The sequence below is a fragment of the Oryctolagus cuniculus genome, chromosome 7 (assembly GCF_051225735.1).
Source record: "Oryctolagus cuniculus isolate XC-2025 breed Fujian yellow rabbit chromosome 7, ASM5122573v1, whole genome shotgun sequence".
NCBI lineage: Eukaryota > Metazoa > Chordata > Mammalia > Lagomorpha > Leporidae > Oryctolagus > Oryctolagus cuniculus.
The window spans coordinates 132,138,361-132,161,188 of record NC_142873.1 but is presented as its reverse complement, the minus strand read 5'-3'; the positions used below and the strand labels follow the sequence as shown (position 1 = coordinate 132,161,188).

General features: G+C 54.6%; 1 protein-coding gene across 8 annotated transcripts in view; it reads right to left on the bottom strand.

Moving 5' to 3' along the window:
* HIVEP3 (HIVEP zinc finger 3) overlaps nt 1-22,828 on the bottom strand; it is a 487,717-nt gene that overhangs the window by 82,936 nt on the left and 381,953 nt on the right. For all 8 annotated transcript variants that reach the window (XR_016211086.1, XR_016211087.1, XM_089300862.1 and 5 more), the window contains one exon: nt 16,808-17,005. The gene's annotated coding sequence lies outside the window, so the exon portion shown is untranslated. The remainder of the gene's footprint in view (nt 1-16,807; nt 17,006-22,828) is intronic.

Below are 22,828 nucleotides of genomic sequence, written 5' to 3'. Positions count from 1 at the left end.
GGGATGTTAATTTCTGAAATCAGAGAGTATATTAATTAGTAGAATTTCCTAAATTATAAGTGTTTCTTCTTTAGTTAATGAGAAGTCATTTGCTTTTTCAAAAAACGATGCATAATTCACATGCTATAAAATACTTCAGGATACAATTAAGTGGTTTTTAATACAGTCTCAAAGTTGTGCAACTATCACTGATTCCAGAACCTTTTTATCACTCCAAAAAGAAACTCTGTAGCCCTTAGCAGTCACTCCACATTACCCACCCAACACCCACACCCCAGGCCCCTGGCAGCTCTGAATTCATCTATTTTCTGTCTCTGTGAATTTTCCTTCTGTGGACATTTCACATAAAGGCATCACCCAATCTGTGGCCCTTTGCGTCTGGCTTCTTTCGCTTAGCATAATGCTTTCAGCCATCTGCCGTACAACATCCGCATTGCCTGGGGTTTCTCAGAGCGCCCTGACCCTGGGCTTCCGAGCTCTTCGTGCACTGACATCATGGCTGCTGTGGGCCACAGGGGCAGTACAGGGTCTGGCAGCGGATGTATGGGACCAGGCAGTGGAGGGAGTCAGAGGGGAGGGCGTTGTCACAGCACGTGACCCGGGGTGCTTAGGACCCGATGACACAAGGGACTGCACTCGGGATGTTCCCCAAGGAAAAGCTGCCTGCCACTCTGCATCTGAAGGGAAGCTTCACACGGGGTGCCACGGTCCGCAGCGCTTGGTTGGTTCAGATCTGGGGGCGCAAAGCAGACAAGGGCCACCCCACCTGCTAGCCACCCTGGCTGATTAACCCAGGCGTCCTTTCAGCAGGGAAGCAACTCCCAGCAGCAAACCCCGGAGCCAAGGATACAGTGGACATGCGCAGTCTGTGCATGCTTTCATTGGTCGATGAATCGGTTCATCCCCCCTTTTTTTTTGGCTTTTTGCATTTTCAGCATGGCTTATCCCAAGGAGCATGTGAGGGAGTTTACCAAAACAAAAGAGGAGCACAAACCTAGACTGAAAATTTAACCCAGGGCAAACGGAAGACATAGCAAGATCTAGATCAGGAGGGAAGGCATTGCTGTGACTGAGGTCCGCCTGTAGCCCCATGCCTGCAAGCTGGCTGGACCGGAGGCTCAGGTCGGCACTCCAGCCTGGGGTTTGGGTACGGGTGACCGGGAAGTGCCAGTGGCCTCACTTGGGCCTGGTAACTTACAGAATTAAAACCAATTTGGTCGCTGATGGGTCTGAGCAGTTCCTGCTCTTTTATCCAAGGTACGGCCATTTAAGGATCAGGACGTTGGAGTTTTACCCTGGGGGATAAAGGAAATCTTTGGGAGAGTATTTCATAAGTTCCAAACATGTGAGTCCCTAGACTGAGCAAAGGGCTTGACTGGTGTGGTAGAGGCTGGTAGAAGCATTACCCCCTTAATCCTGAAGAGTCCCGGATGGACCCTACTAGTGAGAAATCAAGATGGCGGCCAAGTGAACACGCAGATTGAGGAGAGTGGGTTAATACAAGGGAGCTCTGAAAATGTACAACCAAGGCAGGGTTCTTGGATCATGGGTTCCAGAAAATAAAGGAAGCCTTCGGTTTCTCACCACCCAATCCAAGTGGACAGTGGGTTTGACTTTCTGAAGATGTTTTGTATCGTTGCAGCCACATCTGCAAGTTCTAGAGAGGAAAGGCGGACGTGGACACAGATGACAGCTTGTCTGCCTGGGATTGCTTACAATTTGATTTGGAAGAGTATGACCTCATGGAATGGCAACTTTAATAGAATTGCTAACATTTAAAAAAAACAAGATCTCGACCAGAAGGGCTAGAAGATGAATTAGTCACTGGGAAAGGCCCACATGGCGGCTCTGCTTGAGCCGTGGAGTCACTGTCCAGCTTGCTGCCAGTGGCAGGAAGGAAGCCCACACGGTCAGATGACAAACAGACCGGCTCCCCAGAAAAGCAAACCTCTTCGTGGTGCTCAGCTCTGTCCTGCCGTGTGAGTCATCACCCGGCGCTTCCTGGGATCTGATGGGCCTGCCCTGGGCTGGCACGTGGCGCTCAGGGCATCCGAGAATGCCAGGCGGGCCCGCACTTTAGGTCTTTAGCTCCTGTTTGGAGAACACTGTGCCACCTGGTGACCACCATAGCACAGGTCTGCCAGAAATCCATACCACTGTCTCACGCTACTATTTATATTTACTCTAACTGACATTGACTGGGACTTGACTTGTCTGAACCTGGCCTCATTGTAAGCAATGGAGTTCACAGGGGTAAGTGCAGAGTCTGTCTGTATTGGGTTAAATGAATTTCTGTCAAGATGTCATCCTAAAACCAACCAATGTGCTACTGGCAGTTTACATGGTACTCCTGGGAAATCAGCCCCCGCCCCTTTTATTTTATGGGAGGTGTTTTCGGGAAGGCACAGGGCCACCATGCCCCAGAGGAGGGCTGTGCTCATCTCCTGCCCCTGGGCAAGCCCAGGTCAGGCTTCCCTGTGACACCACAGCCCTAGCGTGGGAAGGCCCCTTAAGCAGGGGCCAGTTAAAGGCCCACGTTCGACAGATGAAGACACTGTGCATCAGGGAAGGCAATGACCTCAGCCAGACCACAGGCTAGTGACAGGGCAAGCGTCAGCCTCCCAGTTTCAGCCTTCACTACCCTGGAGTCACTGTCCAGCTTCCCGCCAGTGGCAGGAAGGAAGCCCACACGGTCAGATGACAAACAGACCGGCTCCCCAGAAAATGATGGGTAGATGTCTAGATGAGACCTGAGGCCGGGACTCACCAAAGTAGGCCAGTTAGGAAAGCGGCACCGGCAGAGAGGAACGAGGTGTCACCCACCTTCACGGTGGGCCTTTGAGTGCAGGAAAAGCCAGGTCCGGGTGCTGAGCCTGGCACAGAGCAGGTACTCAGGAATCAGCCCCAGGGTCGTAATGCCAGGAAGGAGAGAGGCACCTGTGACTGACCGTGGAGGGCTATGCGGGGGCTTCCACTGTATTTGCTAAGGCTTTTTGAAAGCCTGGGTGGTTTGTCATATTATTATCTATTCTGTTAATGGTGATGGCAAAACTCTTTTGAAAACTGTATGTTTGTTAACTCCAGGAATGCTTTAATAAGTGTGCTTTCTCTCTGCTGAGATAAGGGGGCCCAGAGATCCCACATCTAGAGGCTATGACCTAAGTGGGAGGGGTGACTGCTTTCCATGACAGCTACCCCAAGCTGGGGTCTCCATAGCCAGTTAGCCACCCCTGTGTCTCCAGAGCCCGTGGTGCTCAGGGGGTGGATCTGATCATGGCTGTGGCTGACCCAGGCAGAGTGCATCTCAAATGGGGTTGTGGCATCCTTGTTGACGTGGCTCGCACCCACGGAGCCGGGGCTGGGAGGACACTTGGAGAACTCCAACTGGGACCATGTGGGTGCCACCAATGGACGCCACAGCAGAACAATGGGCGGTTCTGTAAAACCAAACCACCAACCAATGTCTTTGTTCCTCCCTTGCGAAAGGAACAAGCCTTGGCCTGCAAGTTCTGTAAACAATCGACTTTTCCATGCAGTCAAACGGCGGGGTGGGAGGCGCTCTGAGACTGCCCGGATGGGACCACAGAGGCTGAGACTCAGGGTCACGGGGTCCTGCGAGGGCACTGGCCCAGCTCTCGTACCCGGAGGCCTGCTCCCAGAGTCCACTCAGCACCTGGGCTGGCAGCAATGGCTTTTCTTTGGTGTGCAGGTTTTGGAAGGAGACGGAGAGGTGTTTTTTGGTTTGCTTTCTTTTTGTAAAAATGGTGCCACCCCGGGTACCTTTCCCTGCACGTTATTTTTCTTACGGACAGTCTTTCTAGGTCAAAGGCCAACCGTTCCGAGCCATTAACACATCCCAAGCGTATTAGAAATTCGTCACCTGTGTCAACTCGGTTACTCCTAACAAGCCGATAGGGTGGACGCGTTTATGACCCTGCTCTCCAGGAGAGCAGACTGATGGCCAGAGACCAGTCTGTGAGCCATGGGATCCGGCCTGGACCCTGCCAGTCTATCTCCCTAACCACTGGGTCATGTCTTTCTAAATAGGACAGGCTCTGGCTCGTTCTTGCTAACAGCCAACGGATGGGCCACAGCTTGGCGATAACACCACTGAACTTCCCCTACTTTCATATTTTTACAAGCCTTCTTTTTTTTTTTTTTTTTTTTTTTTTTGCCTCCAGGATCTTGCAACAAGCATCCTCTGTACAGACAGGCGCTATTGTTCCTTAAGCTGGATTCCCAGCAGGGGCAGCGCAGGTCAAAGGGTATGTGTGTTTTGGGTCAAGACAGCTCTGGCACCTATTGTGTGGGGTGCCTTCCTAATAACAAGTGTGTGGTTTTCATGCCTTGTTTTGGATTCTGTCCCAAGGACCACACAGAGCACCTCTGACCTAGGTTCCCCAGGACAACCCCCGGGCTGGCTGAGGACATGGGCTCTGCCTCTCAGAAGTCTCTTCCCGGCTTCCTCAAACATTCCGCACGGGCGGCGTTCCCTGGGGCTGGCCTGGACTCCTCTCCCGGCACAGCTGGCGTGAGCCGGCCCACGCCCCTTCCTCCCTGCCAAGGGATGCATGGAGCCGGTGCAGCGGGACAGATGCAAGCAGGTGGGACCCAGTGTTCCGGTCTCTAGCCCCCCACCCTCGCAGGCACACAGGCACCTTCCCACTTGACACTCTAAAGGCCAGACACATTCTGCCCCACAGCATGAGAGAACGGAGCCCATTTTTCCTATTGGAGGAGGCCAATGATTTCGGAGCTGGATGGGCCTTCGAGAATCTTCTAGCTCAGTGTCTTATTTTATGAAGAGCTCTGGCAGGCCGTGATCACGCTGGGTGAGTGGCAGCATTCCCCTGGGGCTGGCAGCAGGGTCACCAGGGGGTGCGTTTCTCCAGCTCTCTCTGCCCGCTGGTTCCTAGGAACCGTCTTACTAGAAAGGCGTAGTGTAAATATTTTGCTAAGCAGCCAAGAGAGGAAACTTACCCAGGCTGGGCTGCCCGGTGCTGGGTGCCGGCCACGGACACAATGCTCAATGAGGGCCATTATCTGGGAAGGGAGGGCTGTTTGTTCCGCTGCGGGACGGTGCCAGAGCCAGAGCCATCAGGCTGGGCACCCTGGCGGCCACACAGAAGAGCCTCCTTGCGTTCAGCAGGCTCTGCGGCTGTGCCACGCGGGCCAGGAGGCTAGCTCTCCCGGCCAGGCACCAGGCCTCACTCCTTCCTGCAAGTGAGGGCCTCTGTGTCTGCAAAATATGCTGGGCCCCTGACCCTGCTGGTTTATGGGCATCATGTGGGGGAGACGGGCTGCCCATTGAGGCAGCTCCTGGTCCCTCCCACGAGACCCCGTGTTCCAGCTGCAGCTTCTGAGGGCTGCTGCCTGGCTGCCCCCCACCCTCCCACCGCTTGGCCAGTTGTGTGTGGTCTCAGTCCTTTCCTAGCCCACCCCCACCTTCCTCCAAACCTTCCCTGGCCACCGCAGCCCCCAGGGACCTGAGCTGAATCCGTGACTTTGAAGCCAAACACAGTCTTGGATCGTCTTGATCTGCTGGCCCCCTTCTCCAGATGGGCACGGTGAGGCTTGGGGGTTGACAGGCTGGAGGAGGAGGGGCTTGCAGGGCCCTCCTCCCAGAGGGCTTTCTCTCTGCCTCACAGAAGCAGCCCCGTGTGAAGGGCCTCCCTGTGGCCGCCTCTGTGACTTCCCCTCCTGGAACAGTTCTGCTGGGTTGCTGTAGGCACGGAGGCAGACAATGGCCCCTCCGCCTCAGACTGCCGCCACCCCGGCCTGCAACGCAGTCACCTCCCGATGCCAGCACTAGCCTCCTCCACGGCCCCCGATTGGCTCCCTCACCGGCTTGAGGCAGGCCTCCAGGATGGGCCCAAGAGCACAGGTCAGAGCTGGCTACTCCTGCTCAGACGTCCTGCAGTTTCTCAACATCTGCCCACCTCCCCTCCTGTGCCCCCACCCCACCTGGCTAACTCTGGTCCCTTTGCTGCTCCCACTAGACACGGTCCTGCCTCCGCCCAGAATGCTCAGCCGGGACACCTGCCACGCTCGCCCCTCGCTTCCTTCTGGCCCATCCTGACCACCTGGTTCAAAAATCACAGCACTTGGCATGTACTTAAAGGAAAAGATAGCACCTTTCTATTTTACATATATTCATCATCTTTAACAGCTCACAGAAAATATAGCGCGCGCACACACGCACACACAGTGACACCATGTCTCTATTCCTTAGAGAACACAGACCTAAGAGGCAGGCAATTTTGTGTTTGAGACCTGGGAGGGTTCTTGGCAGCTTGTGTCTCAACAGGGCTGAATGAAGAATGACCTGGCTCTTTGGGGATGGCTGAGGGTGGTGACGGTGGCTGTGGTGGCCCCGTGACTGCTGTGTACGTTAGAGTGGGAGGGGGGCTGGCTGACACTGATGGCACCTGTCGGGTCAGTGGAGGGAGAGAAACGGAAAGCTCCGGTAGTCAGTGAGGAGGTGCCCGGATGTTATATTTTTAGTCTTCTGGAGGAAACACCCGAACACCTGGGCCTCAGAGCTGCTCCAGGAGAGCAAAGTCACAGTGGCAGCCCCCGGGGGTGGCTCAGCGTGGGCTGCTGGGAGAACCCAGGCCTGGCCAGCAAGCCCCTGCTTTCAGGTCCCTTGAATTTGCAAGGGCAGGACTCTGCTCTAGGTCTCTGTACTGAGAGCCCTGCGGTGAGGTACTGAGAGGCCCTGCGGGGTTTGGGAGCCTCAGCTGTGTCTCCTTGAACAAGTTTTGTTGCCAACGACAAATTCCTGTCCAAAGAAAAAGGTGCAAAGGTGCAATAGGAGAGGGCCCTGCGCTAAGACAGACACAAGGGAGGAGCGGCAGGGCTCTGTAGCTCCAGAGCCACAGACAGAGCGTGCCCCGACAGGCAGGCCAGGCAGGGCCAGCTCTCATGGCGCTTGCACACCTGCAGCTGCATTGGGAGCACAGATCGCAAGCAAACGGAAACTCATGATTTCAGTTTTATTTTGATTGCCATTTTAATTTATCCATGGCACAATTTCTTTTAGGCTAGCTGGCTTTCTTCTGACGAGGGGCCAACACTAGGTTGGTCACCTGGGTGAACAGCAGTTCCAAGGTCCCTTTTCCTGGCTCCCCCACCCTACCTTGTTCTGCCCTCCCGTCTCTGAGCACGCCTTGGGCACTTAACTTCCCCTCATGGTCTCCATCTCCGCATTTCTCAGCTTGTCTTCATGGGGGCATTTCCCAGTGCTGCCTTTCCAATGTAATATGCTTAGCACCAAACTCACCTTGCCTGCTCTCCACCTTGGCTTCCAGCACACTCCTAAGCCTCAGGCTTGCATGCCAGAGCTGTCTCTGAATCTGGCTCTCCTTGGACCCCTGTAAGTTATCCATCCATCCATCCATCCATCCATTCATCCATCAATTTATCCTCTCACCCATCCATCCATCCATCCATCCTCCCATGCATCTATCCATCTACACACCCCCACACATCTACCCATCCATCCAACTAACTACCCAACCATCCATCCACTCAATCCACTCATCCAGCCAGCCATCCACTCATCTACCCACCCATCCCTCCATCCACTTGGCTCTCACTGCACTTTCCCCTCATCTATTCACCGGTTCAAAAATCACAGCACTTGGTATGTACTTAAAGGAAAAGACAGCCCCTTTCTATTTTACATATATTCATCATCTTGCCATAGCCTGGTTCTTCTCCCTCTGTGGCACCTCTAGGACCATTCCAGGCCCCGACACTGGGCGTGAGAGAAGCCTGTTCCAGAACTGATTGGTCACAAACATGTCAGTAACTGACACCGTGACCACCCTGGACAAGCTGTGTGCTACATTTGAGCTCGGTGTCCTCATCTGTTCTTTGAGAGGATTACTTATTTAGTTTTAAAATTTATTTTCATTTATTTGAAAGGCAGACACACATACATACAAACATAGAGAGAGAGACAGACACAGAGAATATAAGAGAGCTTCCATGATTCCATCACTGGTTCACTCCCCAGATGCCCACAAGAGCTGAGGCAGGGCCAGGCCGAACTCAGAACCTGGAACTCAATCAGGGCCTCCCATGTGAGTGTCAGGGACCCAGGGACTTGGGCCATCACCTGCTGCCTCCCAGGGTATGTGTTTTCAGGAAGCTGGAATTGGGAGTGGTGCCAGGACTCGAACCCAGGCACTCTGAGATGGGATGTGGGTGTCCCAGGAGGCATCTTAACCGCTGTAGCAAATGCTGTCCCGAGGGGATTACACCCTGCCCCACCTTCCGCAGGGAAGCCGGAGAGTCCACTGCCCTTTCTCCAGGTGACGCCAATCTGAATGAGACCTGTGATGGTCACCCACAGCCATGTGCAGCCTTCTTCCTCTCTCAGCCTCCAGCCTGGGGCAGGGCCCTGGACCTGCATTTGAAAGCAGTACCCTAGCTAATTCTGTTACAGCACTGTGTGGACTGGGGTTGGAGAAGATGCGGCTCATGGAAGCAAGTCCCCACGCCCTCACGGCCCCCTCTTCTCTGCTGAGATCCTAGCCCCCCTCCAGTCCACTCGCCCTCCCCATTCTGGCTCCCGCCGGAGAGCCTGAGCTACCCTGCCTGCTCACCACCTGGAGCCCAGAGTTGGCTCAGCTCCTCTCTCCTTGCTTCCCCAGCTTGGAGAGCCTTCCTGCCTTCCCTCTCCCCGAAAAGGCACCCTCCTGCCTCCACAGAGCTCAGAACACCTCTGGTCAGGGCCCCGCCTACAGAACACACACTGGCTGCCTTTTCACCAGTTCACGTCCTGGCTTCCTAACCAGACTGTGAGCTCGCAGAGGGCAGGCGTCCGTCTCGCAGATCTTTGTGTGCACTAACAAGGGCTTACTGAGAACCCCAGTGGGTGTGCAGAGCAGGAAGGCAGGGGGCCAGCAGGGAGCCCTTGGGGGTATAGCCCACAGTTCTTGTCTATTTGATCAGGGGAGCCGTGGGGGAGGGGCCCACGAGGGCAGGGCAGGGCAGGGCAATCCTGAGAGAGGGAACAGCATGTGCCAAGGATTGAAGGAGTTCCCCTCCAGAGCAGGGGAGGAGGAGGAAGAGGGCTGGAGGCGACCGCGGCCACGGGAAGGGGCCAGGCCAGCAGTGCTGAGCTAGGAGTCTGGACGCATCCTGTGGGTCAGGGGTTGGCAGATCCAGCCGCTGCCTGTGTTGGTGCTCAGGTTTTGCTGGCGTGCAGCCAGATTGCTCCCTGTGTGTCGTCTATAGCTGGTTTCCCCGTGGAGTGGCAGAGTTGCCAGAGAGACCGTGTTGCTTGCAAAGCTGCAGCATGGACCACCTATCTGCTGAGAGGAAAAGCCTGGAGGTCCTTCTTGCGGGCTGTGGGGATGGCAAGGTCACATCTGTCCTCCCCTTTCTGTCTCTCTGGGATGACGTGGGGAAGGGCTGGTGCAGCAACCTGGTAGTGAGGGGGAGTGGCTGGGAGGGCAGTGCAATCGGCCAGGGTGGGGTACAGAGAGTGACATCAGTGTTGTACAGGAAGAGCTGCTGTGTGCCCACGCTGGGCTAAGCCCTCCACAGATTCCTTCATTCAGTTTTGTGCAGTGACTGCTTGTCACCCCTACCCTACAGATGCAGCACAGAGAGGCAAAGCAGCTTGCCCAAGGTCACACAGCTAGGATGTGGCAGAGCCAGGATGTAAACCCCGTGGCCCAGACCCGGGCTGGGGCCCTCCCAGCCACGCTCAGGCCTCCGGCGTCTGCCAGCCTCCCCATGCACGCACACAACACAAGTCTTCTAAAGATGATGACCCGCCCAGGGCCGAGGCTGGCAGGAAGTGGGAGGCAGCGCGGGGCTATTTCGGAGAAGCCACACGAAAAACCACGAAACTTCCTACCTGTCCTGTTTTGCTCCCATCTGTACTCGGAAACAAGGCTGCCCCTCTCTGAGATGAAAAAGGTGTTTCTCCCCACACAGCGGTGCTGCCACGGGTGGTGGGAGAGAGCCCGCTAAGCTTAGCACACGCTGGCTATTTTTGAAGGGCTATGTAAACAAACAGGGCTCTGTAAATAAGAAAAAAAGTGAGGTCACCCTTTTAAAACATCTAAAAATGTCCTTTCTCGCTGGGGTGAGCAGCAAACCCTCAGGGAGGGCTGGGGCTTTGAATCCCACAGGGCCCCTGCCAGCCCACAGCCCTCCCAGACCCTGGCCTGGCCCTCCCTTCTCCACACCCATTGTGGCCCAGGGCGTCGGGACTCCTGGGTTTTATTCCTGGCTCTGTGAGCTTTGCCTCGAATGCTTCAAGCCACCATCCGATCCCAGCCACCACCGCCTCAGGGCTCTGACGCCCACGCTCATCCCGGCGCCTCCTGTGCCTGCCCTGGCTCAGCTGCTCACCCAACAGGGCCCTCCTCTCTCTCTTTGCCTCTCCTCTGCCCTACACTTGGATTGGCTGAGGGGCCATGAAGACCCCAGCAGGCCCATGGGGAGTGAGTCCTCCACTAGCCTGTGCCCCCATTCCCTGCGCACCATGCGTGCTCTCCCCATGCTGCTCTGCCTGTCCGCCCAGCCGAGGGCAGGAAGTCATTAAGGCAGCCTGGCAAAGGTCTGCCTGCAGCGCTGGGCATCATGGTACGGTGCCCGCCTCCTCTCCCAGGGAATGCCTGCTTCACGTTCCAGCTGCTCAGCTTCCCAGCCAGCTCCCTGCTAATGCGCCTGGGAAGACATGGAAGACGGCCCAAGTGCTCGGGCCCCTGCACGCACGTGGGAGACCTGGATGGAGTTCCAGGCTTCTGGCTTCAGTCTGGCCCAGCCCTAGCCAGTTTGAGTCCTGGTGGCTCCACTTCCAATCTAACTCTCTACTATGGCCTGGGAAACCAGTAGAGGATGGCTCAAGTCCTTGGGCCCCCGCACCCATGTAGGAGACCTGGAAGAATCTCCTGGCTCCCGGCTTCGGACGAGCACAGCTCTGGCCCTTGCAGCCATCTGGGGAGTGAACTAGCGGATGGAAGACCTCTCTCTCTCTCTCTTTCTCTCTCTCTCTCTCTTTCTCTGCCTCTGCCTCTCTGTGCCTCTGCCTTTCAGATAAATAAATAAATCCTTTAAAAAAAAGATCTCTCTCTCTCTTTCTCCCTGCCCTTCAAGTAAATGAGAAATAAGGCAACACCTCAAGCGTCAGCAGCAGCTCCTGGGCCTCTCCTGTTCCGCCCCCTCCCACCAGCGTCAACCTGGGTCTGGACGGCATCACCCCACTTCTCCCATCACCCTTCCGCCCGACATCCTCCTCTGCTGCCCCGCTGCGGCTCTCGGCGGCCTTGGCCCCTCCGATTCCTTTAGCACAGAGATGAGAACCAGTGGAAGGGTGGTTTTCTTTTTTTTTTCTTCTTTCTTCTTTTCTTCTTTCTCTTTCTCTTTCTCTTTCTCTTTCTCTTTCTCTTTCTCTTTCTCTTTCTCTTTCTCTTTCTCTTTCTCTTTCTCTTTCTCTCTCTCTCTCTCTCTCTCTCTCTTTCTTTCTTTCTTGACAGGCAGAGTGGACAGTGAGAGAGAGAGACAGAGAGAAAGGTCTTCCTTTGCCGTTGCTTCACCCCCCAATGGCCGCTCCGGCCGTGCGCGCGGCCGGCGCACCACACTGATCCGAAGGCAGGAGCCAGGTACTTCTCCTGGTCTCCCATGGGGTGCAGGGCCCAAGCACCTGGGCCATCCTCCACTGCACTCCCAGGCCACAGCAGAGAGCTGGCCTGGAAGAGGGGCAACAGGGAACATAATCCGGTGCCCCAACCAGGACTAGAACCCGGTGTGCTGGCGCCGCAGGCAGAGGATTAGCCTAGTGAGCCGCAGCGCCCGCCAAGGGGTGGTTTTCAAACTGTGTTCTGCAGAGGCTTTCTGGGGGCCTTTGAGCTCCATATCAGAGTACTAGTCTAGAAACACGGTTGCCTCCTGTGAAACTTGTAACAGAAAATGAGCCAGCACAGACGTGCAGCCACGGAGACGCACGTAGTCCGGCCTGCGCGGGCCTCGTGCAGGCCTTGCAGTAGGTCTGGGCACATCTGGACCTTCAGTGTTGAAACGCGTCTTCCATTGGGAAGACTGGAGCTCTCTCCAGGCATCTTGGTAAGGCTCAGGCTTCCAGACATTTACGTAAAACCGCGCAGGTAAGTGCACTCTGGAGCTTTCTATGGTAAGGGGCGGAGCTACGTGGATGATCATGAGACGATCATAAACCATGGCTGGGCACCCTCTCTGACTTGTGCTTTGTAGGAAGAAGGGAGTCAAGTAGCTGCTTAGTGCTGTCTGTGATGCAAACCCAAATCCCTTTCTCCTCCCCAAATGCCCAGGCCTCCCTGAGCTGAAGACCATGCCGTGGCTCCAAGGCAAGCTGGGCAAACCCTGCCTCCATGCACATCCTCGTCTGGGCGTAAGGTGGGCGTCCTTATGCCACACGGCAGGGCCAACCAAGAAGGGAGGCAAAAGGAAATGGGGGAACTGGGCGTTTAGTCTGCTGTGTAAGATGCCTGTGTCTCAGGGGCCGGCGCTGTGGCGTAGCACATAAAGCTGTAGCCTGCAGTGCAGGCATCCCATATGGGTGCTGGTTCGAGTCCTGGCTGCTCCACTTCTGATCCAGCTCTCTGCTATGGCCTGGGAAACCAGTAGAAGACGGCCCAAGTCCTTAGGCCCCTGCACCCATGTGGGAGACCCGGAAGAAGCTCCTGGCTCCTGGCTTTGGATCAGCGCAGCTCCGGCTGTTGTGGCCAATTGGGGAGTGAACCAGCAGATGGAAGACCTCTCTCTCTTTCTCTTTCTCTCTCTCTCCCCCTCCCTCCCTTTCTGTTTTTTTTTTCTCTCTTTCTCGCTCTCTCTCTACCTCTCCTCTCTCTGTGTAACTCTGACTTTCAAATAAAATAAATAATTCTTTTTAAAAAAATGCCTGCATCTCACATACGAGTGTCTGGGTTTCATTCCTGGCTCCGGCTCCTCACGCCAGCTTCTGGGAGACAGTGGTGATGACTCAAATGATTTGGGTTCTTGACACTCGTGTGGAAAACCTGGATGGAGTTCCTGGCTCCCAGCAAGCCAATCAGAAACCTGGGGAGTGCACCAGTGGATGGGGACTCTCTCTCTCTGTTTCTCTTTCTGCTCTCTCTCTCTCCCCCTCTCTCCTTACCTTGTCTCTAGGTCTCTGTCTCTGCCTCTCCAATAAATGCATTTTTAGAAAAGGGATGTTGGATGCTGCAGTTGATACAGCAACACAATGATGGCCCAGGACAGAGGTCAGTGAAGTTTCCCTGTGAAGGACCACACACTAGGCAGCTGGGATTTGCACCACAGATGGCCTGAAGCAGCCATAGCTAATGTGAAAACAAATGTCCCAATAAAACTTTATTTAAAAAAATCAGGCAATAACCAAGATTGGGCTGTAGCTTGCGAATCCCTGATCTAGAATTTCAAATTTTAATGTTTTTGCGCATCAAAGTAGAGTTTTTGCTCTGCTGACAGACGCTCACAATACGCAGATGTTAGGAATGTGAATTTCAAAAACAAACACGTAAGCCATCAACTGGGAGCTCAGCCTGTGAGACACCTGCATTCCACGTGAGATGCGACTTTGTGAAAGGGCACCTGGGAAGATGTCACAGTTTAAAAACTACCTCGTGGAGGGCTTCGCTGCTACAAAACGCCCCCACAGCCTGTTTCAAATTCGATTTGTTCTCTATGTCCCTCATTTAGAAGCCACATTTGCTCCCAGTGAGCCCTGGTTCAGCCCCTTCTGAACACACACATTGGCTGCACGTTTCCTTGTGCTCCCGTGGCCCTGTGGGGAGCACACTCACAGCAGCCTCAGCTGCACCCACGCCTCTCCCCAGCACAGGGGAGTCTGCTGTGCACACACCCGTGGCCCAGAGGCTGTGCCCTCTGCCTCGGGGCTGGCGCTGTGATGCAGTGGCTTCAGCTGCCACCTGCAATGCTGGCACCCCATATTGGAGCATTGCTCCGCTTCTGATCCAGCTCCCTGCTAATGCGCCAGGGAAGGCAGTGGGTGATAGTCCAAGTATGTGGGTCCCTGCCACCCACATGGAGAGACCCATATGGAGTTCCTGGCTCCTGGCTTCAGCTTGGCCCCGCCCTGCCCATTGTGGCAAATTGAGGAGTGAACCAGCAGATGGAAGATCACTCTCCTTTCTCTGTAGTTGCCTTTCAAATACATAAATAAATAAATCTTAAGGAAAAGAAGAAACCTAACATAATGTCAGCTTGCCTGAGAGAGGTCGTGCCAGCCGCAGCCATGATACTGGAAACCCCAGCATGCCATGAGTCCCCAGGGAGAGCCCAGTGATTTCCTGCCGGAGCTGACGGCTCACTCCCTGCTGGGCAAGGCCCCTGCTCTGTGGCCAACAGAGCCCACACGGACAAAAAGAGTTTGGGGATGAACTTGGGGAGGGCGAATGCCAGGTCAGGGAGGCTCCTCCACCTGCCTGCCCGAGGACGGGTCCCCGGAACTCTCCCTGTGCCCCTTGGAGGGTTCTGTTTCTGCACTAGTTCAAATGCATGTTGCACAGACCCTGCCCCGAGAACTACTGTGACTTGCTCAGAAAGAAAGAAACGGTAACTCGAGGGGCCAGGAGCTGTCCCAGGAGGCCCCAGAAGGGGACCATCCTTGTTGGCTCTGATTTCTATCATGGTGTGGGTAATCTGGGGGAGGGCTCAGCCATGGAGCTCCAACTGCCTTTCCTCAGGAAGTACATGTATGCACACACACACACACATGCACACACACACAGACACACACATGCACACACACACGATATACACACATGCACAGACACGCACACATGCACACACAGACACACATGCACAGACACACATGCACACACAGAGACACACACATGCATGCACACACGCAAACACACACGCACACATGCACAGACACACACAGACACACAGACAGACACACCCTAAGTGCTAGATATTTTGCAGCCAGGGGTTCTACTCCTTACCAGCTGTGTGACTGCCTTTAATTTGTTGCCCCTCTCTGTGCTGTTTCCTAATCTGTACAAAAGAGGCCCTGGGGTCCGCCTCCCTGGGATCTGCAGCACTGGGATTTGTCTGTAGAGTGCCAGGCCCCTGTGCAGCAGCCAGGGCTGGCTCCTTTGCTTCCTCCTGCTCCTGGGAGCTCAGAGCTGGGACTACATGGCAGAGTGTGACTTCGGCGGGCTGCACCTGGGTGCTGGGTGTCTGGCGATGTTCTAGGGGCCTTCACAGCACCCCTGTTGTCTCTGATGAGCGAGAAGCAGAGGCAGAGAGACAAGCAACCTGCTCCACACCCCGGCACATGCCTCACAAACCCGGCTCAGGTCAGAGCTAGGATCGGGACCAGCCCACATCATTAAGCACCACATCTTCCCTTGGAATGAGACCCAAATGCCAACTTTTGCCCTGGAGTCCAGAGAATGATCCCTCCACCCCCCAGGAGGGTCCGGGTCAAGGCCAGGGTCTGGCAGGCCCAGGTGGTGCTGCTGAGCTGTGGGCAGTCCAGGCAGCTCCAAGACCACCTCTGAGCGGGTGCTTGGCGTCCCTCTCTCTGCACAGTGAAGTTCCCTTTGGAAGTCATAGCCAAGCCTACCCACATGCAGGGCACGATGGATGTTTCGACTCTAAGTCTCGTCTGTGTCATTACCAAAATTCATATTCCCGGGCCCTTACCCTCAAGGCTGACTCAAGGGCACAGGTGGGCCAAGGAATCACCATTTCTGTTGCTATTGTTTAAAAGCAGGCACCCCCGGCTGCCTCCACCCCTCCAGCTCCCGCCGTGTCGGGATGCATGTGGCACCAGACGAAACGCCAAGCATGGAGTCCCGATCTGACTAGAGCTCCTCGCACCACACCCCTCACCTGCACTGCAGCCCGAACATGAAGCTGAAGCCACCACACACGCCAAGAGCTAGGTGGGTACAGAAGTACACCCCGCTGCTGGGCCCCAGTCCTCCCTCCTCCACGGGACTTCCTGAAACTCCCCAGGTGATTTGAACTCGCGGCCAGGGTTCACAGCCGCTGCCCTGACGCAGTGTCCCTTCTACTCCTCACAGCGGGGAAGGGGACCCTGGGTGGCTGTGGCTCTGCTGGAGCAGCTGCTGTGCTGTCCCGGCAGGCAGTGGGAGTGGGCAGGGGTCTTCAGATAAGAACTGTCATGGTGGGGAGGCAAGGGGGGGAGGAGAGAGGACAGCGAGCTCTGCAAAGCCGAGAGCCGTGCTGGGCTGGAGCCTGGGGAGGCTGGGTCCTTGCACAGGCATTGCTCTGTCCTTTGCTGGGGACAGAATGGAAACTGAAGAAGTGGGGCAGTGGGACCCAGAATTTCAGGAGACCTAGCATGGGGAGCAGTGACAGAGCGCTGCCACTCAAGGGTTCTGCTCCTGACCGAGGCTGCCCCCAGGACTTCCAGGACAGCTTCCACAGAGGCTCGCGAAAAGCAATCATCACCATCACCATCATCATCACCATCACCACCATAATCACTACCATCACCATTATCACCATCATCACCATCACCATCATCACCACCACCATCACCACTGTCATCACCATCACCATCATCACCACCATCATCACCATCACCACCACCATCACCATCACCATCATCACCACCATCATCACCACCACCATCACCATCATCACCACCATCATCACCATCACCACCACCACCGTCATCACCATCATCACCACCATCATCACCATCACCACCACCATCATCACCACCATCATCATCATCACTGCAATAATGCTTTTTTAACATAAGAAGCAAACTGAGGCAGGCGTGCTCAGACAGCCCGCTTCTTACCTGTGCTGCAGGCACCACTTCCGGTGACCAAAACTAAAACGCTGTTCTCTCTGGAAACCAGCGTTCATGTCCACTCCTGCTGCAGCCGCCGTCCTCTTCCACGCCGCTCTTCCCCCTGGAGGGGACGGCTTGCCTGGCTGGGAGCTCTGGAGGCTCCTCCATGGACTAGTTCAAGGCCGCTGGGTCTGCGCACGAATCCTGCAGGGGATGGTCAAAAGCTGTGGTCACAGAGCTTTCCTGGCCAACTCCTTCCGAGGCACAACAATCTTGACCTGGTCCCAGGAGGCCCATACCCCCAGGTCCTCCCCGGACGAGGGCCCTGGTGCCACCACCACCTTCTACCTTGCGCCCACCATTGAACTCCTTTGAGCCTGTTTCTGCAGCAGCATAGGGGCCGGTTTCTCAGAGGGCCCCCAGGTTTCCTGCTGCCCTAGTGTACAGGTCCTGGTGATCCCTAGGACTGCGAGCACTGGGGAAGCCGAGTTGATGCTGGAGGGCCTAGTGGACCAGGTCCACTAGGTCCAGGCCAGGCCTAGCCGTGAAGGCCCTTTAAGAGCAGAGTCATCTCTGGCTGGTTCCAGGAGAGGAAGTTGGGCAGATGAGAGCCCAGAAGGGCCTCGGCATGCTCTGGCTGGCTTGAAGGAGGAGGGGGCCATATGGAAGGGACTGGGGGCAGCCATGAGAAGCAGGCAACCCCGCAGCTGACAAGCAGCGAGGGGCCCGGCCCTCAGTACAGCAGCCGCAGAGAACTGACAGTGCCAAGGATGTGACTGAGCCAGGCAGGGGGCGGCACTTCCACAGGCCCCCCCCCACCCCGGGAGAAGGCAGCCCATGGACACTGGGCAAGGCAGCTGGCCCCTCCAGAACCAATGCCTGCCTTCTAGAACTCTGTGCTAATAAATGGGTCTTGTCTTGAGTACCGAATTTGAAGTAACCTGCCACACAGCGAGAGAAAACGGCCGTGACCTGTAAAAGCGACTCACACTCAGAAATACCATTGCAGATTCAAGGCTCACGGGGTCCCCAAGGCACTAACCGCGGAGCCCCTGGGGCCGAGGGCAGCCTGGGCACACGGTGGGACCGCGGCAGCCGAGACTCAGAGGCTGGATGCGTGAGTCACAGGGTTTTTATTTTTGCAAGTCACATATTAACATTTTTATCTAAAGATACAGCTCCATATACAGACAAACATAAGGACTTCAGGGTTTTTAGCAATTCTCCCCAAATCAGGAACAGGTAGGGGCCGGCGGTCTGGAGTAGCTGGTTAACCCACCACCTGCAACACCAGCATCCCATTTGGGAGCCAGTTCGAGTCCCTGCTGTTCCACTTCCGATCCAGCTCCCTGATAATGCACCTGGGAAAGCAGCTGAAGATGGCCCAAGTGCTTGGGCTCTTGCCACCCACACGGGCAATCCAGATGTAGCTCCTAGCTCCTGGCTTCAGCCTGGCCCAGCCCTGGCCACAGCAGCCATTTGTGGAGTGAACCGATGGATGGAAGATCTCTCTCTCTCTCTCTTTCTCCCTCTCTCTCTCTGTAACTCCGCCTTTCAAGTAAATTTTTTAAAAATTAAAAAAGGACAGGTAAATATTTAGTACTTAAAAGAAATAACCAGTTAGAACTCAAAATGTTTGACAAATGAGTCCCCACTGAAAAACCTACCAGGTGGTGTGTTTTATAGAAATGACACTTGTATTTTCACTAAAGTTTGCTGTCGAATCTGTTTTAATTTTTAAAAATATTTTTATTTGTAATCGACATGTAATGATTGTGCATATTTAGGGGCACAGGGCTTTGCTGTGGGACACGCACACAGAGCATCACCATCAGGGCAGGGTGACCAGCACATCCACCATCCCAGACCCTTCCCATATTCCCCTGTTGGGAGCATTCAAAATGCTCTTTCTAAAAAAATTTTGTAAAGATTTATTTATTTATTTATTTATTTATTTATTATTTAAAAGGCAAAGTTACAAAGAGGCAGAGGCAGAGAAAGAGAGGTTTTCCACCCACTGGTTCACTTCCCAAATGGATGCAAGGGCCGAAGCTGGGCCCATCCGAAGCCGGGAGCCAGGAGCTTCTTCCAGGTCTCCCACATAGGTGCAGGGACCCAAGGACCTGGGCCATCTCCTACTGCCTTCCCAGGCCGTAGCAGAGAGCTGGATTAGAAGTGGAGGAGCTGAGACTTGAACCGGTACCCATTCGTCATGCAGCGGCTTTACCCGCTATACCACAGCAACAGCCCCCAAGACGCTCTGGAGTGTGGGTTTTTCATCATTGACTCGCCAGGCTATTGTAAGGATGCAATAAGAAAATCACAGAGGAAAGTGCTTCACCAGGCAGGAAGCCAAACTTTGAGCCAGTCCTGCATGGCATGTCACACCCACATGCCATGGCTGGCCTGCACCAGGCAGTGTGGTACAGTGGTGCAGTGGCTGAGAGTGTGGCTGCTGGAGTCAGGATACCTGGGTGCAAGTCCTGCTACTTGTGACCTCTGTGGCTTTGCAGAGTTCCTACACCTGGAAAAGGGATCTTAGACTGGCAAGGGCCTCCCAGGGTTTGAACGAGTCAGCGCCTGGGGCAGTGCCTGGCCTGGGGGCGACTTGCATGGTGGCCATGGCTGTCATCCCAGGGTGGAACTCAATAACCTGGTCTGGAGCAACTGCGCCCAGGCCTGGGGCAATGTCGCACTTCTCTTCCTGGGCACCGGGCTTCCCACTGCACACTCGTGCAACAGCCAGTGCTTGGCAACCACACGGTGCTGCTGATTCCTACAGAGCAGACAGGCTGTCACCTCCTGAATCCAGCCAGCCCCACGGCCACCACACAGTGGTCTATCCTTCCTGACTCAGCTGTCCAATCCACCCGAGTGGTCCCTGGTCCCCAGTTTCCCATCACCCCCAGGGCTGATTTTCTGCCTTCCAGGGGATGTCAGCTGTTGATAGGCATGGTGGGGCTGATTTTTCTCAACACGTACTCTATGAACTCAGGCCACTCTGAGCGTTTGCTGTGCCTCTCTTAAGGCCCATGCCAGTGCCAGCCGTGCACAGAGATGTGGCGAACTGCAAGGCCTTCTGGAATGCACGCAGCTCGGGCTGGGTCAGCCTGACTCCCCCACCCATCCACAGTGGGTACAGAACCTGCTCTGACTCACTCACTCCACAGGTGAGAACTCAGTGCCCTGTGGGGCCAGACACCCACCACCCACAATCAAAGGTGGCCAATCAAAGTGGCCAAGCTTGCTCTCTGCCTCCAAGAGGCTCGAAGTGGGCAGTCAATTCCAATGGTGTCTGAATGTTGGGGCGGGGGGGGAGATGAGAGTGGATATTTCCAACAAAAGGAGTAGGGTAAGAAAAGACGGAAACTCCCCCCACCCCAAAGTGGCTGGAATATTCAAGAACCGCATGGGTAGTGGGAGGGGCGGGCAGGAACAAGCGCACGAAAGTCTGTGAGAGGTGGGAGCCCGTGCTGGCAATGGTCAGACGGAGCAGACAGGCTCCATGCAGTGGCCGCAGGAGCAAGGCCGGCATCACCTGAGCACCTCGGGCTCTGGGTGCCCTGAGTGACAGGTGAGAGGGCTGCCCCACCACACCTGCATCCCAGTCACCCTAGAATGCCACACACACACACACCCCTGAGCTCCGACATGGCAAACTGAGCCCCTTGGTTTACCTCTTCTCCCCCAAACGTCGCTGAAATAAAGATGGAAGTAGCGAATAAGAACAGATGCCAGGTAGCCCCAGCTGGCCAGAACGCCTGGAGAAATACAGGTGGGTGGGAGAGACAGAGCATCTAACCAGAGTTAGGCTGACTTCACCACACCCGGGCAGGTAGGGCCCACCTGCTGAATGCCCGGAAACTCTTGGGCCAGGGCAGGCCAGGAGCAATTCCTCAAATCCAAAAAAAAAGCGTGAATGCTCACAGCTTTCAAAGAGGCCGAGGTTGGGGTGGTGGGAGGTACTAGGACCCCCACCTCTGATGGCCTTCCACTGTGTGACTTTCCTGTTTCAGCAGACTCAAGCCCCGGAACCAGCTTGCTTGCTCCTTTTAGAAACTTCCTGAACTCCTCAATCAACAGTTTGTGTCCTAAGACTCTCCGAATCTGCCTGGCCTCTAAATCCCTCCTTTCACTGCTTCTGCCAGTCCTGGGCTAAGGTCTTATGTTCCTTGCACCAGCCCCAAGCCCCACACCGATGAGATGCAAAGGAAACTTCCAGTCCCCAGCAAAACCTACCTGCCCCCTCCTCCCGGACCTCTGTGGAGGTGGCTCTCTCCCTCCCCAGGTGAGCGGGAAAGTCTCCTTGCCTTACTGACAAACTGTGTTGATGTCACCGGGAGCTGTGTTGGACAGGCAGTCTCTGCACACATGTGCAGAATCAAACCGACAGTGGACTTGACACCTGCATGGTTAACTGCTGGAGGGCCACAGAGCTCTGAACACAAAGGGTTAAACCCCTGGGATCTGTTACTCAGCCAAGTTGCAGAGCCAAAGAGAGAAGTATGAAAATAGCAGCCGCCCACTTATCTCTTCCTAAAAAAATTACTCAAGGGATTACTCCAACAAAATAAAAATGGCACCAAATAAGCAACCCGAGAAAGGGCAAGACAGGATACACCAGAAACAGTGAGGAATAAGCAAAGGAGAAAAGGGTACAGGGAAAGCTAAGCAAATGTCCAAAATTCCCGCCTTGTAGGGAAATAGGCACCACTGGATTCTTGTTGGGGGGGGGGGGGGGACAGACACATATAAATTCCAGATAACCTTTTCCAAGAGGAAAATACAACGCAGATCCTTTGAACCACTGTGTGGTGGGGAAGGAGGTTATGAAAGAAGGGGAGGTTAACCAAAGATGGGAAAGGAAATAATAGGTAAGAAAGAAAAGCAGGCAAAGCAACAAAGACATAGAACAAGACGACTGAAGTAAGACCCAAAGTATTCATGAATACAATAATATGAATACATTAAATCGCCTATTTTATGTGAAGAGACCAGGCTGGGTCAGAGGAAAGAGTTCAGCCACATGCTGTGTGGGAGTAAAACTTAAAAAAAGGTGGAAATCAACAAAATGAAAATAAATGACAAAGGTCATGTGGGAAGTCACTCTTCATCTCCGGCAAAAGGCGAACATGTTAAATTGAGGAGGGGCCTTTGTGCCGTTGGGGGTTCTGTGCCTGTCAGGAGACACAAAGTCATGGCCCTTCACTCTGGTGCTGGACGGCAGAACCGCAGAACGACCAAAGTGAGGAGAGAAGGGGGAAGAACGGCAAGTGTCGCGAGATCACCACTCAACTGAGGGCCCAGTCGCTCCCAGGGAAGAGCACGGACGATCTGAAGGTACAGTTTCCGAGCCTGGCTTCATCTACACGCCAGAGAAGACACCTTCTCTCAAATGTCCCTGTGTCAGCCTGCACGTGGGTCTCAGATTCCCAGGTGCACAGGCTATGGAGACCACAGGCTCTGCTCTCAATGAAGCAGGAACAGAAATCAACACATAGCAAATAAAGAAGTTACTGATGCACACGACCGTTTAAAATGCTTTTCTCAATAACCCCCGAGTCAAAGCGGACAGCAAGAGCGAAGCTGGAAGATAATTGTCAGTGCACAGACAGCACTGGAAACCCTACTTTCAGTATCCATGGTCTGTAACCAGAGCTGTGTTTAGAGGAAAATACACACCTTAAATGCTTTCACGATAAAATGAGAATGAATTACGCATTTCAAGAACAAAATCAACCAACGTAACCCGGGAGGAAGACAGGAATCAAGTTGGAGACAAAAATGAACGAATGAGAAAATGACAGTGCTCACAGCAAAAGAAACATAAAGCTGCAAACTGGTTCTCTGTAAAGACCAGTGAGTAGGACCACAGCTGGCAGACCCGACCAGCAGGAGAGAGCAAACACACAAAGGAGCATTAAGAAAGCAGGTAAAGGGGCTGGCACTGTGGCAAAGTGGATAAAGCCACCACCTGCAGTGCTGGCATCCCATATTGGTGCTAGTTCTAGTCTCGGCTGCTCTGCT